Source organism: Ochlerotatus camptorhynchus, unplaced genomic scaffold (assembly GCF_037179485.1).
Source record: "Ochlerotatus camptorhynchus isolate MF236.1 unplaced genomic scaffold, CSIRO-AGI_Acam_v1.1 ptg000100l, whole genome shotgun sequence".
NCBI classification, from domain to species: domain Eukaryota; kingdom Metazoa; phylum Arthropoda; class Insecta; order Diptera; family Culicidae; genus Ochlerotatus; species Ochlerotatus camptorhynchus.
The window spans coordinates 996,824-1,010,241 of NW_027040590.1; the positions used below are offsets into that span (position 1 = coordinate 996,824).

General features: G+C 39.6%; 1 protein-coding gene across 2 annotated transcripts in view; it reads right to left on the reverse strand.

Moving 5' to 3' along the window:
- LOC135698993 (uncharacterized) overlaps positions 1–13,418 on the reverse strand; it is a 580,872-nt gene that overhangs the window by 507,817 nt on the left and 59,637 nt on the right. The gene's annotated exons all lie outside the window — the stretch shown is intronic.

Genomic DNA, 13,418 nt, shown 5'->3' on the forward strand with positions numbered 1-13,418 from the left:
GGTATGGGACAAAAGAATTAGCGTGGGAGAAAAAGTTATCCCGTAAATTCCAAATGAATTTGAGGTGTTAAAACTAAAGTAGTATGAATCAATCAAAGTTTTAAAATAACAACCTGTTTTATCAACAGGCGTTAGTAAACTTATTAAAAGCATTCTTTATTAACATTTGTTTGAAGCTTTATTAGCGAGATTTTCAACCTTTGAGTAGTTCATCACGTGACACTTTGTTTACATACGTAACAAGAGCATTTTTATTAAATGTTGTAATGTTGGATGTTGTTTAAATTCATTATCAGTGAACGTGACTGTGCCCCATCATTATCTGCTGCACCAGTTCCACTAGTGAAGGATACCGCTCATCACTCTGCTTTAGTGATAACCTTGGAGGAAAGTCACATCCATTGGCGTAACTAGAAAATGTATCTGGAGGGGGGCTAGGGGGGCCTGTTTTATTTTTTATTTTGCTAAACTACGGTTAAATAAAAACTCGCGAAGATACTATTCAATCAAATTGCGTCAAGGCAACTTGTTTTGATGTAGGACTACGTCTGTGATCTCTATATTGGGTTCATTTTGTGAAAACCGAAAATGGAACATGCAACACAATTATGAAAGATTTTGAACGTTATTAACTCAGCTGCCACTGGACCAATTTCAATAATTTTATCACCATTCGATCTGAAATGTGTCTACGCATCTGTTAAATTTAAGAATTTATCAAAATATCACTATTAAAAATTGCACGAATGTGCAACTCTTACTATAATAGTTAAAATTATCATAGATTGCCTGCGAAAAGTGATTTCCCTAAAACAGATTTCAAAGTTGAATTCCATCTGGTCTCACCAAACGGTGTTTATTCAATCACCGCGTGGTGAGTGGTGATGTTCTCCAGTACACAACGAAAGGCTGCCTGCAAGCAGCGAGCTGCAGCCTAGATGAGCATCTATAGAAGTAGGAAGAAGCCGCACCGCTATTGATCGGAATCAGTAGCTCTTCGTGAGTTGCTGTGCGCCATCTATGTCAAGCGCGTCGTACTAAAGAGTATAAACAGAGATAACCCCGCTCAAATTCCTATTCCTACACAAAGCACAAGCCCCTGCCGGAGAGGATTCACCCACATCTGTCCGATAAAACACCAAGTCCTCAGCACCAAAGTCTGCATCAAAGAAGACCTAATTCCGTTTCGGAAAACGATCCGAATCCTCGGGGTCTGCTTTGACCGACATCTCACCTTCGACACACACTTCAACGATGTCAAAAACGGATGCAAACAGAGTATGAACCTGCTCAAAACTCTAGCGGGACGACATCCAAATGCCAACCGAAGATCCCGACTGAACGTGGAGAAAGCCTCATCAACTCACGCCTAACCTACGGAATCGAAGCTACGTTCCTTGCCAAGCCCCGATTGATCGAAAAGTTAGCGCCAGTCTATCAACAATCTCTCCGAATCTGTTCGGGTCTTTTGCCAGGTACCCCCGGAATAGCACCTTGCATCGAAGGAGGACTGCTCCCCTTTGATCGCTTAATCTCCAAAACTATCTGCCAACGAGCCATCGGACTTTACCAGCAGACATCACGAGACGACAAGGAAGATTCCCTCCTCACGGAGGCGAACAATTCACTCAGAGAAGCATCCAACCCGACTCTTTACTGGGTCGGAGCGAGAGGTTGGAACATGCCGTAGATTCTGACCGACCACACAATCAAACAACACCAATTCAGAACTGGTGCCAATCCTTCAGTGGTGGCACAAGCGGTACTCGAACTCCAGAACCGGAAATACGGAGGATACACCATTCGGTACTCGGATGGCTCGGTAGCCCAGGGAAAGGTAGGAATCGGGATTTTCGGTCCAAACCTCGCGGAATGCCATAGACTCCCGGATCAGTGCTCCATTTTCTCTGTGGAAGCCATTGCCGCCTTCATTGCAGCCACCATTCCCGACGACCGACCAATTGCCATCTTCACCGACTTCGCTAGTGTGGTAGCCGCACTGGAATCCGATACGAGCAAACACCCTTGGATCCAGGCTATACAGGAACACGCGCCAAACAACACAGTCTTTGTGTGGATACCTGGACACTGCGGGGTTCATGGTAACGTAAAAGCGGACCAACTAGCCAACTCAGGTCGTCGTATGGCCAAGTACACGCGAATTGTACCTGGTCCGGACCTCAAAAAATGGGTATCAAAAATCACCAACGAAGGTTGGGCTCGCGATTGGGCGGCCAGTGAAACCCCTGCCATCAGAAAAATTAATAGAGACATCTCCAGGTGGGCGGACCCAACGATACATCGAGAGCAGGTCATAGTATCCCGACTTCGAACACATCATACAAACATCTCCCACAACTACAAGGGAGACGGACCTTTCCATAGGATCTGTGATCTATGCCGAATTCCTCAAACGGTGGATCACATTATCTGCCACTGTTGGAAATACGAAGCACCAAGAACCCGCTACGACGTCCCGGGAAGCATCAGCGATGCCCTCGGTAACGATTCTACCAGAATGACAGCCCTTTTAGTTTTCCTGCGGGAAGCTGAGCTGTTCGATCTAATCTGATCACCTAACTCACCATCATCATCATCACCACCATACCAGATCACACTCGGAACCAGAATCTCACAACCAACCACCCACATCAGCAACTATACAGACCAACGCAACGAAAACGGAATTCTCCAACAAAATGACAGAATTAAGACAGCCACTAAGCAACTAAGGGACCCCACTCTCAGAGGTTCCCTTCCAGGGCCACCAAATTAAAAACTCCGTAGCTAAAAACTCTGTTTCCGGGGCCCCACGCCCTTTTTCGGAAATCCCCTCTGGGATCCAAACTATGTTGTTAGGGTAATTTCCCTGTGGAATTCCCACCCCCCTCAAATAGGGGATTCCCCATCTGGGATTCCCAGAGACAAACCAGCCCAAGGCTAAAAGTCTCTTAAACAAAGAAAAAAAAAAAAACAAAAAAAAAAAACAAGCCCCTGCTTCAGTTAACAAATGAGGTTTATTATATAAGACCACGTAGTCATACGTCACCATTGGGTACAGCCCCATAGGGCTGTCCATTGTAGTTTTTAAGTATTTTTTTTCTGTGACCAGTTGGCATTGAGGTTTCTATTATTTTAATGGTGAAACAATAAACTTTAAGTCGGAGACGAGCCAGCCAACGGCTAAAAGTCTCCTTAATAAAGATAAAAAAAAAAAAAAAACTTGATTATATTTATTCCATAAAAAACGATTGGTACCTCGATATTGGGAGCCTTCAAAGCTTACTGATTTGAACAAGCAATGATCGTTTGTTCATGTTTGTTTGTAAAGAAATAACATACCGTCTGGATCTCATAAATTTAAGCATCTCAAACTTAAGAAAATTCTCAGAGTTAGGTAATTTTAAGAATTTATAAATTTAAAATTTTCTAAAATTCTGGCTGTGAAAAATGGCAAAGTGCACATAGTATAAATTATACATTTAGGATTCAAGATAATGTTCAAGATATATGTCCATGCACAATTCTTAACATTCTGAATGTCAAAAACAAAATTGTTTTGAGATAACAAACCCTCAAGATTTCAAAATTAATATTTTGCATAAATTTATCGAATATAATTGTAAATAAAAGTCAACGAAATAAGATCAATTGTCATAATTCTTAGGCTAAGATAAAATTGTAAGATCCCTTATTTCATAAAAAAATATATTACCTGAATATTAAATACAAATGAAATATGGATTTATATAACTTTAAAATGTTTAACAAATCAAAAGTCTTTTTGAAAATCCACAAAATAATTAAAGGCTGGAACGAGCAAAAATTGGTCGACAAAAAATCGTTTCTTTCAGTCAAAATTCATAAAGGGTGATACGGTCAAAATTTGGTCAAGGGAAAACGCGTGTAAATCGGTGAAATCGTTTATTTAAAAAATCAAATTAAATTTCTTTTTCAAGTTCAATTAATATAAAATTCAGGAAAAATATTCAGTAAGGCTTCCGCTTTTCCAAATCCAAATTGCCGGGCTTGACCCCTGCCATCAGATTTTGTACAGCCACCTTGTCCACCTTCTTCGCCGCAGAAAGCCAGTTTGCCTTGAACTGCTGCTCGTCCTTAGCAGTTTTTTTGGTTTTCTTTAGGTTCCGCTTGACAATAGCCCAGTATTTCTCAATTGGGCGGAGCTCTGGCGTGTTGGGAGGGTTCTTGTCCTTGGGAACCACCTGCACGTTGTTGGCGGCGTACCACTCCATGGCCTTTTTACCGTAATGGCAAGATGCCAAATCCGGCCAAAACAGTACGGAACAACCGTGTTTCTTCAGGAAAGGCAGCAGACGTTTATTCAAACACTCTTTCACGTAAATTTCTTGGTTGACAGTCCCGGAAGCTATGAAAATGCTGCTTTTCAAGCCACAGGTACAGATGGCTTGCCAAACCAGATATTTCTTTGCGAACTTTGACAGTTTCATGTGCTTGAAAACATCTGCTACCTTTCCCCTTCCTTTTGCCGTATAAAACTCCTGTCCCGGAAGCTGCTTGTAGTCGGCTTTGACGTAGGTTTCGTCGTCCATTACCACGCAGTCAAACTTCGTCAGCATTGTCGTGTACAGCCTCCGGGATCGCGCTTTGGCCGTCGTATTTTGTTTATCATCGCGATTTGGAGTCACTACCTTCTTGTAAGTCGATAGTCCGGCTCGTTTTTTGGCTCGATGCACGGTTGTAGACGATACACCCAGCTTATTTGCGGCATCTCGGAGAGAGAGGTTAGGGTTTCGCTTGAAACTACCGGCAACTCTCTTTGTCGTCTCAGCGGTTTTCGATTTCCCCCCGATCCAGACTTCCTGGCTGTCGACAAACGTTCCCCAAACACTTTAATTACATTTGTAACGGTTGATTTGGCAACTTTTAGCGATTTTGCCAACTTTGCGTGCGAGTAGCTCGGATTTTCGCGATGCGCGAGCAAAATTTTGATACGCTGCTCTTCTTGCTTGGACGGCATTTTGACAACTCAAGAGTGAATTCCAAAATCAAAATAGGAGCAACATTCTACACACACACCTTCAAAATGAGGGGTGTTCAGGTTTTTTAAATGCAAAATTGAAAGAAATACGTCAAGTTGATATTGACCAAATTTTGACCGTATCACCCTTTATCAAAAAAATCTTCTGAACCACCGTGCCTGCCGTGCTTTCCGATTAACCCCTTCCATTAAATTTTGCACATTGGTCTCATCGACCATATTCGCCGCCGAACGGTTCCATGGATTTATTAGTTTTTTTGAGATTCCGTTTGACCAAGGCCCAATACCGTTTGATAGTGGCAACTAGCCAAGTCCGGCCAGAACAGCACAGGTCTATTATGTTGCTTTAGGAATGGTAGCAGCCGCATTTCCAGGCACTCCTGGACGTATACCTCTTGATTGATGGTTCCCGTAGTAATGAAAATGCCGCTTTTTAGACCACACGTGCATATGGCCTGCCAGACGAGATATTTTTTCGGGAACTTCGATTGGTTGATGGTTTCGAAAATTTCAGCCACCTTCCCTTTTCCTGATGCGGTATAAAACTCCTGTCCCGGAAGCTGCTTGAAATCCGCATTCACATAAGTTTCGTCGTCCATGACGACACAGTCAAACTTTGTGAGCAGATTCGTATACAGCTTTCGGAACCGCTGCTTTGCCGACGTGTTTTGTTTGTAATCTCGGTTCGCCACCTTCACCTTCTGAAACGTCGACAACCCGGCTCGTTTCTTGGCCCGCTGCACAACAGTATGGGAGACATTGAGCTTTCCAGCGACGTCCCGGATGGAGAGGTTAGGATTCCGCTTATATTTCACCGGCCACCTTCTTCGTCGTCGCTGCCACGTCCGGATTACGATTGCCGCCGCTTTCAGGCTTCCTAGCGGTCGACAGACGCTCCCCAAACACTTTTAAAACATTTGTCACGGTCGGTTTGGCCACATCCAGCAATTTTGCCAACTTGGCGTGTGAGAACGTCGAATTCTCTTGCTGCGCGAGCAAAATTTTGACACGCTGCTCCTCTCGCTTGAACGTCATTTTGAAAACTGGAGAGCAAACGGAGAAAACTCATCATAGCAACCATTGTATATACACTCAACTTCCAAATGCAGCATTTTAGTTTTTTTAATGCATTTTTAACAGAAATACACCAATTTGAAGTTGACCAATTTTTGCGCGTTCCAGACTTTATGCAAGAAAAAAAATTATACTGTTCAAAATAAATTTTAGGTATTCAGAAAAAAGTTTTGAATCTCCTGGACTTTAAAATTTGTAATTTAAAATCTTGGGAAACTTACTTAGATTCTGAGACTAACAGAATTTTTCTAGATAACAATTCGTCGAAAGAAAAAATTAAGATTAAAAAATTTCGAAAAATCCTTACATTGACCATCGATTGAATATCGATATAATATTATTTATCAAAATTGTTTTTTTCGAGTCCATATTATAAAAAAAAGTAATCAACTTAAGCACTTTAAAAAAAAACTTGTTTGTGGTCCAATTTTATTAATATTGGCCGAAAATGGCCTCATTGAGATTCCATGGTCACATTAGTCCTCCCGGGCATGTTCCGGTGCTCCCGGGGAAGTGGCCAATTCTCGTCAAGAACCAAAACCCATCGTGTGACATATCCGACTTCATGATTTTACAAATCTTGGCCGATAATTACCTTATTGAGAGTCCACGGTAACACTAGCCTTCCCAGGCCTGTCCTGGTGCCCCCGGGGAAGTGGCCAATTTTCGTCAAGAACCAAAACCCATCGTGTGACATATCAAACTTCATGCTTTTACAAATCTTGACCGGTAATGGCCTTCTTGAGAGTCCACGGTCACACTAGCCTTCCTAGGCATGTCCTGGTGCCCCCGGGGAAGTGGCCAATTCTAAACAAGAACCAAAACCTATCGTGCGGCATATAAAACTTCATGATTTTATAAATCATGGCCGGTGATGGCCTTATTAAAAGTTCACGGTCACACTAGCCTTCCCAGGCATGTCCTGGTGCCCCCGGGGAAGTTGCCAATTCTCGACAAGAATCAAAACCCATCGTGCGACATATCAAACTTCATGCTTTTACAAATCTTGGCCTATAATGGCCTTATTGAGAGTCCACGGTCACACTAGCCTTGCCAGGCCTGTCCTGGTGCCCCCGGGGAAGTGGCCAATTCTCGACAAGAATCAAAACCCATCGTGCAACATATCAAGCTTCATGATTTTACAAAAGTCGGCCGGTAATGGCCTTATTGAGAGTCCACGGTCACACTAGCCTTGCCAGGCATGTTCCGGTGCCCCGGAAAAGTGACCAATTCTCAACATGAATTAAAACCCATCGTGCGACACATCAAACTTCATGATTTTACAAAACTCGGCCGATAATGGCTTTATTAATAGTCCACAGACATACAATGTCCTCATAAATATAACGGTCTCCCCGGAAAGTTGCCTATTCTCGACTAGAATCAAAACCCGTCGTGCGACTTATAAAACTTCATGGTTTTCCTTTACTCGGTGGGTAATGCATTTATTGAGATGACATGTTCACATTGGGCCACCCCCTGTACCATCGGGGAGGTGGTCAATTTTCAACAAGAATTAAAACTGATCGTGTGACACAGCACAGTTCATCATTTAAAAAAAAATTAAAGGGTTGTATCCTAGACACGACCACAGTATGACGTAGAACTACGCAAAATTGATGTATGTCATGCATTTTTGATTATTGTACTTTATCTTAAATTTTTAAGTATTTCAATGTTTCGGTTATGATTCAAAACTCGCGACAATTCATGTTAGCATAGACCACAGTTTATCTTACGCATGAGATAATGTATTTAAATTTAATGTAATGGTTAAGAATTGATAGAATTTCCCCTGCATAACTACCTTGGGTTGTTCAATGTTGAGTTATTTTCCTGTGATCAATGTACACTAAATTTGACATCTACATCGACTACAATAAGAACTGACACTATTTCGACACACATTTTGTGTTGATTTGCACCTCAGTGGGATAAAACAATTGCCAAAAAAAAACGTTAATTTTTTTCAGTAGCTCCATCGTTAGTTTTAAGTTAGGTTTCTGAAGCAGAGATTGCATGTTATGATAACGCAACAGGCAGTTGTTTTACCTGTCAGAACACGGTACTTTAAATATTGGACAAAATCTTGGTTCATATGTCAACGAAGTAGGGGAGGAAGGGGTATAACGATCATACGGGGTGTAAGCACCTCTTTGTTCTCCAATTTGGAGGACAACCTTAACATAAAATTACCATACATCATCATTATGTACTTTACAGCGCGTTCGTAGAATGATTGCAAAATAGAATACTGTGACTTTTCTCAAATTAAACGTTTGGTTTCCAATAAGTAGGTGCTTAGTACAACATTAATTGAAAATTAGGGAATTCAGCTATTGAATTTCAAAGTCAGAGCAAAAGCTTGTATGCACTTTCTCCACCTGTTTAATGTTTCGATAGTAAACATCATAGTTAAGGTACACCGGTGCAAGTTGAAACAGTACGTATATCTCTTTGGAAGTGAATATTCACTGTAATTATTTTTGAGAGGCATTGTGTACTACCGCAAACTATATTAGAAATAATCTCAATGATTATTCACTTCCGCTAAGAGCTACATCTACCGTTACAACTTCCCAACGCGTTTCTACTTGCCCGGTGTAGGGTAATGGATTTTTGGTTGGACCTATTCATGTCATTTTCGTACTTTCGTGTTTTTTTCATGAATATTACATATTGACATGAAAAATGTGTGTTTGGAGAAAAAGTCTAACTTTCTAGTTTTTAATAATACTAAAAAATGAACAATGTTCTCAAAATAGGATTTTATTGAAACGCGGGCTCGTAATCACACAAGCATGCCTGAGTAATTGAGCTAATTGGGTTCTTTAATTTTAAAAAGTGTGTAGATTTGTATACATCATCTGGAAGAGCTTCGTTTCTTGAGCACAACGATACTTTTTTTCGAAACCGTACACTTTCATCTCGATTTTTAAATCAAAGTTTAAAGCAAAATAATAACTCCACTGTTAGACACTAAACAAACAAATTGACAGTTCGCTCCTATACAAAGTCTCACTGAGGGGCGCTAAGAAGGTGATACTTGCTATTGTAATCGCACTTATTTAAAATAGTTCTAGTGCTCCAATTATGATCAAATTTTGGATTTCGGTTCCATGTTTAATGTAGATTGCGAATATGCCTTTATCTCAATACCCTTAAAGAACCCAATTGGAAACAGTAGATAGAGCTTCTTTCTCTATGATGCACTGTATATTCCTTTGGGTTAATATATGAGGCCCCTCCTTCTTTACAAATTCTGCACAAAAATACTTTATAAGCCCCGCCCCTGACAAGATTTCCCCACCGTTTTTTTTTATGAATGGGGCGGGGCAGAAAGTATCTTTTGTGCAAAATATGTAAAAAAGGATGGACTTCGGATGTTTATCTAATTGCATAAATAGAGGTACCAGATATGTTTTACGCAGAATAACATCAACATATTATGAGCTATTTTTTTTCAAATTCGAAGCTCTCTGGACAGTAGTTGTGAAAAAAATTAACGGAAATAAACTTTTTTTTTACTACATTGTAGTTTGCTTAAAAATTATTTCCCGGAAAAAAGTGATCATTAAAGTCCATTTTTTTTTCATGTTGTCGTTGTAGTGGGGGGGGGAGGGGTGTTTTGCATAAATAACTTTTCCGTGTTTCGTGTTAGGGGCTGTTCATTAACTACGTAGACAATTTTTTGGGATTCTTGCCCCCTACCTCCCCCCCACCCTTCGTAGTTAATGAACAGCTCCTTAGTTGAACGAGACCTAAATCACCTTTAACCACTGACCTGCTCCTGCTTACTGCAGGACCAAGCGTCACGCCGTCCGAAGCGGTTATGAGCAGAAGCGCGACAGCAGTGCTGTTTTATATCTTTTCAGAACGATGTGCAACCAAGTGGTACTTGATGAAGATGACTGGGTTTGGGAAAACGCTTATTTCTTGAAAACAGTGATAAAATTATCATTTTTACATTTTTCAAAAGTTTTATTACAGAAAAACTGGAAACATATTTATTTTAGCTGGTTTGTAATGTAATATCCTATCGATTGGAGTATTTGGATTTTAATTTCATCTACAAATGACGAAGTTACAAGCGTTCAAAACCTAACACTACTTCACCAAACATATTTTTTGATTTGCGCCCCCGTATAGTCAACAAAGACGTAGTTCTACGTCAAAAAACTCGGATGGATGCCCAATGTGATCGTGGACCGTCGGTAATAGCTGCCATTGGTCCAATTACATCATTTGAGAGAAAAAAGATGATGTTCATCGTGTGTATACTTATTACAGAACAGTAAAGCCGATTGCCGACGAAAAGTGACCCCAACGAGAACCAGAATAACTCCGGAACTATGTATTGATCCAAACGTTTTCAGATGGATTCAAAAACTTCAATAGATTTCCGACAAAACGCAACTTGTTGTGAACAAAAAGATTGAGAAATTATGTGTTTTGGAGCTAATTGATTTTTTAAATCTATGCAAATTTGCAAAGGTTAAATAACATAGAGCTTGAAAAGCTTACCGGCGAGTGCCCCCTTGGCATCCCCATTAGCTACACCAATGGTAGCATAATCGAATCCTCAGTTAGTCTCTCCACTGTTACCTACAATTTCCGGAGAGCGGATCACAATAGTATCGCTGAGGGCTTATCAAGCATCGATTGGGAAACTGTGCTCGATAGCTCCGACGTGGAAATTACCACACGGACTTTTGCTAATGTTCTGTCATATGTTATCGATAGGCATCAGGAACAGGAAAAAATAACTTATTAATACCAAATTCAAGTATGAAAACAGCATAACTGGCAACCTAAATATGGTATTAGTGAGGCTGACATAAGAGGTAAAATACCTCACCCGAGCAGGAATCGATAACTAATCGATAAAAAATTAATATCTTAATTTGATATGATACCAGATTTCTGTATGATTGTTGCATAAAACCATATTTTGATATTATCAGTTATCGAAATATTTTGTAAAATATCAAATGAATACCAGAATAACAAAATGTGATCTTCCAGTTTTCAGACAATAACACCTAAAAAGTTAGTGAATGGGTATTAGAAGACCTTCAACATAACACACTATGGTATACTGGCATCTAAAAAAGCGTATGCTATCATTTTGTTATTGTAATAACTAAATTATTTATTAGTTCGTTTTTCGTAGAATATTTTTGGTATTTTGCCTCTTATGTCAGCCTAATTAATACCATATTTAAGCTGCCAGCTATGCTATTTTTACACCTGAATTTGGTATTAATAAGTTATTTTTTCCTGCTCGGGAAAACATGTTCTACGAATAACGAAATAATAAATAATTTAGTTATTGCAATAACAGATCGATAACAAACGCTTTTTCTACATATCAGAATACCTTAGTTTGTTATTTTTAAGGTCTTCTAAGACCAATTCAATAAGTTTTTTAGGTGTCAGTGTCTTAAATATGAGAGATCACAATTTGTTATTTCGGTATTCATTTGATATTTTACAAAATATTTCGATAACTGAATAATAGCAAAACAAGGATTTAGGGTTTTTGATCTAATTTCCGTCCTACTAAGCACAACCCGCACTTTACCACTCTTTTCTGAACGAGTTTAAACAAAAAATGGAATATTTCTATCAAAGATGACTTGCAAATTTATTCACCTTTCCATACGTACCGTTAGATTTGATAAAGAGTCACAAATTGTTGAGATATTGTCTAAAATCTAACACTGCTTCTTGATTCTAAATTCGTTCTACAAGTTTCAATTCCGTCCTTACGCATTGAAACGCCATTAGATTTTCTTCGTTCTACCGATAAACGTAGAAAAAGGGGATTCGCTAGGAGCGCTTCTTTTGTTTTGAGAACAATGAGCGTAAATATTCATATAATGCGCTCTAACAGGATTTATGTTGTAGCCTGAGTGGTGCGAAGTGAAATTTTCTTCATGTTGGTAGTGTTGAAATAAACGTTTCATCACCGTCGGTTGGTAGAGAGAAGTGTCAAACGGCTTTTTGTGCAGAGCCGATTCGTGACTTTGTGATTGTTTGTTGACATTGTTCATAGCTGGAGTTTTTACGGAGTAGAATAAAATTCAGAATGAAGTGTTTTGCTCACTTGTGCAATTATAAAGATGGACACGACGAAAAGCGAAGCCTATTCAGGTTTCCCAAGGATTCAGCAGTACGAAAAGAGTGGCTCAGTTTCTGTGAGGTCGATCGCAAGTGTCTGGGCTATGTGAACATGTCCCAAAGAAGGTTAGACCTGTAAGTTCAACTCTAACTGTACCTTTGACTCCAGAACATGATTCAGATGATAACCTGACAAACGCACAAAGGAATATGATCTATCATATTGGATGCCATATTCTAGGCCAAATAAAGCGTAACTGTACAGTCTGTTCTACTTGCCTAAATTCATGTTTAGTGAAAAAGCCACCTTCAACATCATTTGCTAAATATTCTACTTTATGCCATAAGCAATTCACTGAATCAACTTTTATTTCGATTGAAATGTACAGGTACTTTGTGGCCCTGAGTAACACTGTAGATATAAATTTTGATACAATCAAAAATCAAAACAACAGTTTAAATAAGCACTTGCTCAGCCTCCTAGTGAATATCCCATACACAGGAGAAAATTGTCATAATTTACAAGGAAAAATTATGAAACGATTTGTAATGTATAGAATCAAGTGTGCTCACGTAAAAAGAACAAAAAAACGAAGATTCAATAGTGGAACAATGTATAATGTTTGATTTTTAAGATGTTTAAATATATATCCACAGAAAAGTCTGTATAATGCATCCTCATTTAATCTCATCCCTGTTTTGCTTCTGTCTGCAAAATATACTTTTCATTTCAGGGAAGTCAAGAAAGAATAAAACCCTGACACATCCTCTACCTGACTTGCAATCAAACAAAGTAATTTTTATTTGTATAAATTGTTGCAAATCAGATGCAAATTTAATGTGGCCGACGATATCTATGGAAGTGCTGTCAAAATTCCCTGGGACCTCCAATGGCAACGATTTGACTTCCCTCCAAATCGTGTGAAACTCGAACATGAAAACTCTATAGAACCCCCGTAGAACCTCGCTGGCAGCAACTAAAATATCCACTGAAACCTCTTCTGTCGCGGGAAAAATCTGTTGAAATTTCCTGGAACTTTTGTACTATCATCACAAATCTCCTTAGAACGTTCTCCGAAGTCACAGTCGTTCCTGAGCGAAAAAAATCGGAGGGGTTTTTTTCAGCGCAGGAGTCTACTTTGGTCCAAAATACGCAATAATACTGTTATTTTTAATTGTTTGAGTCGTTTCGAATCACGAT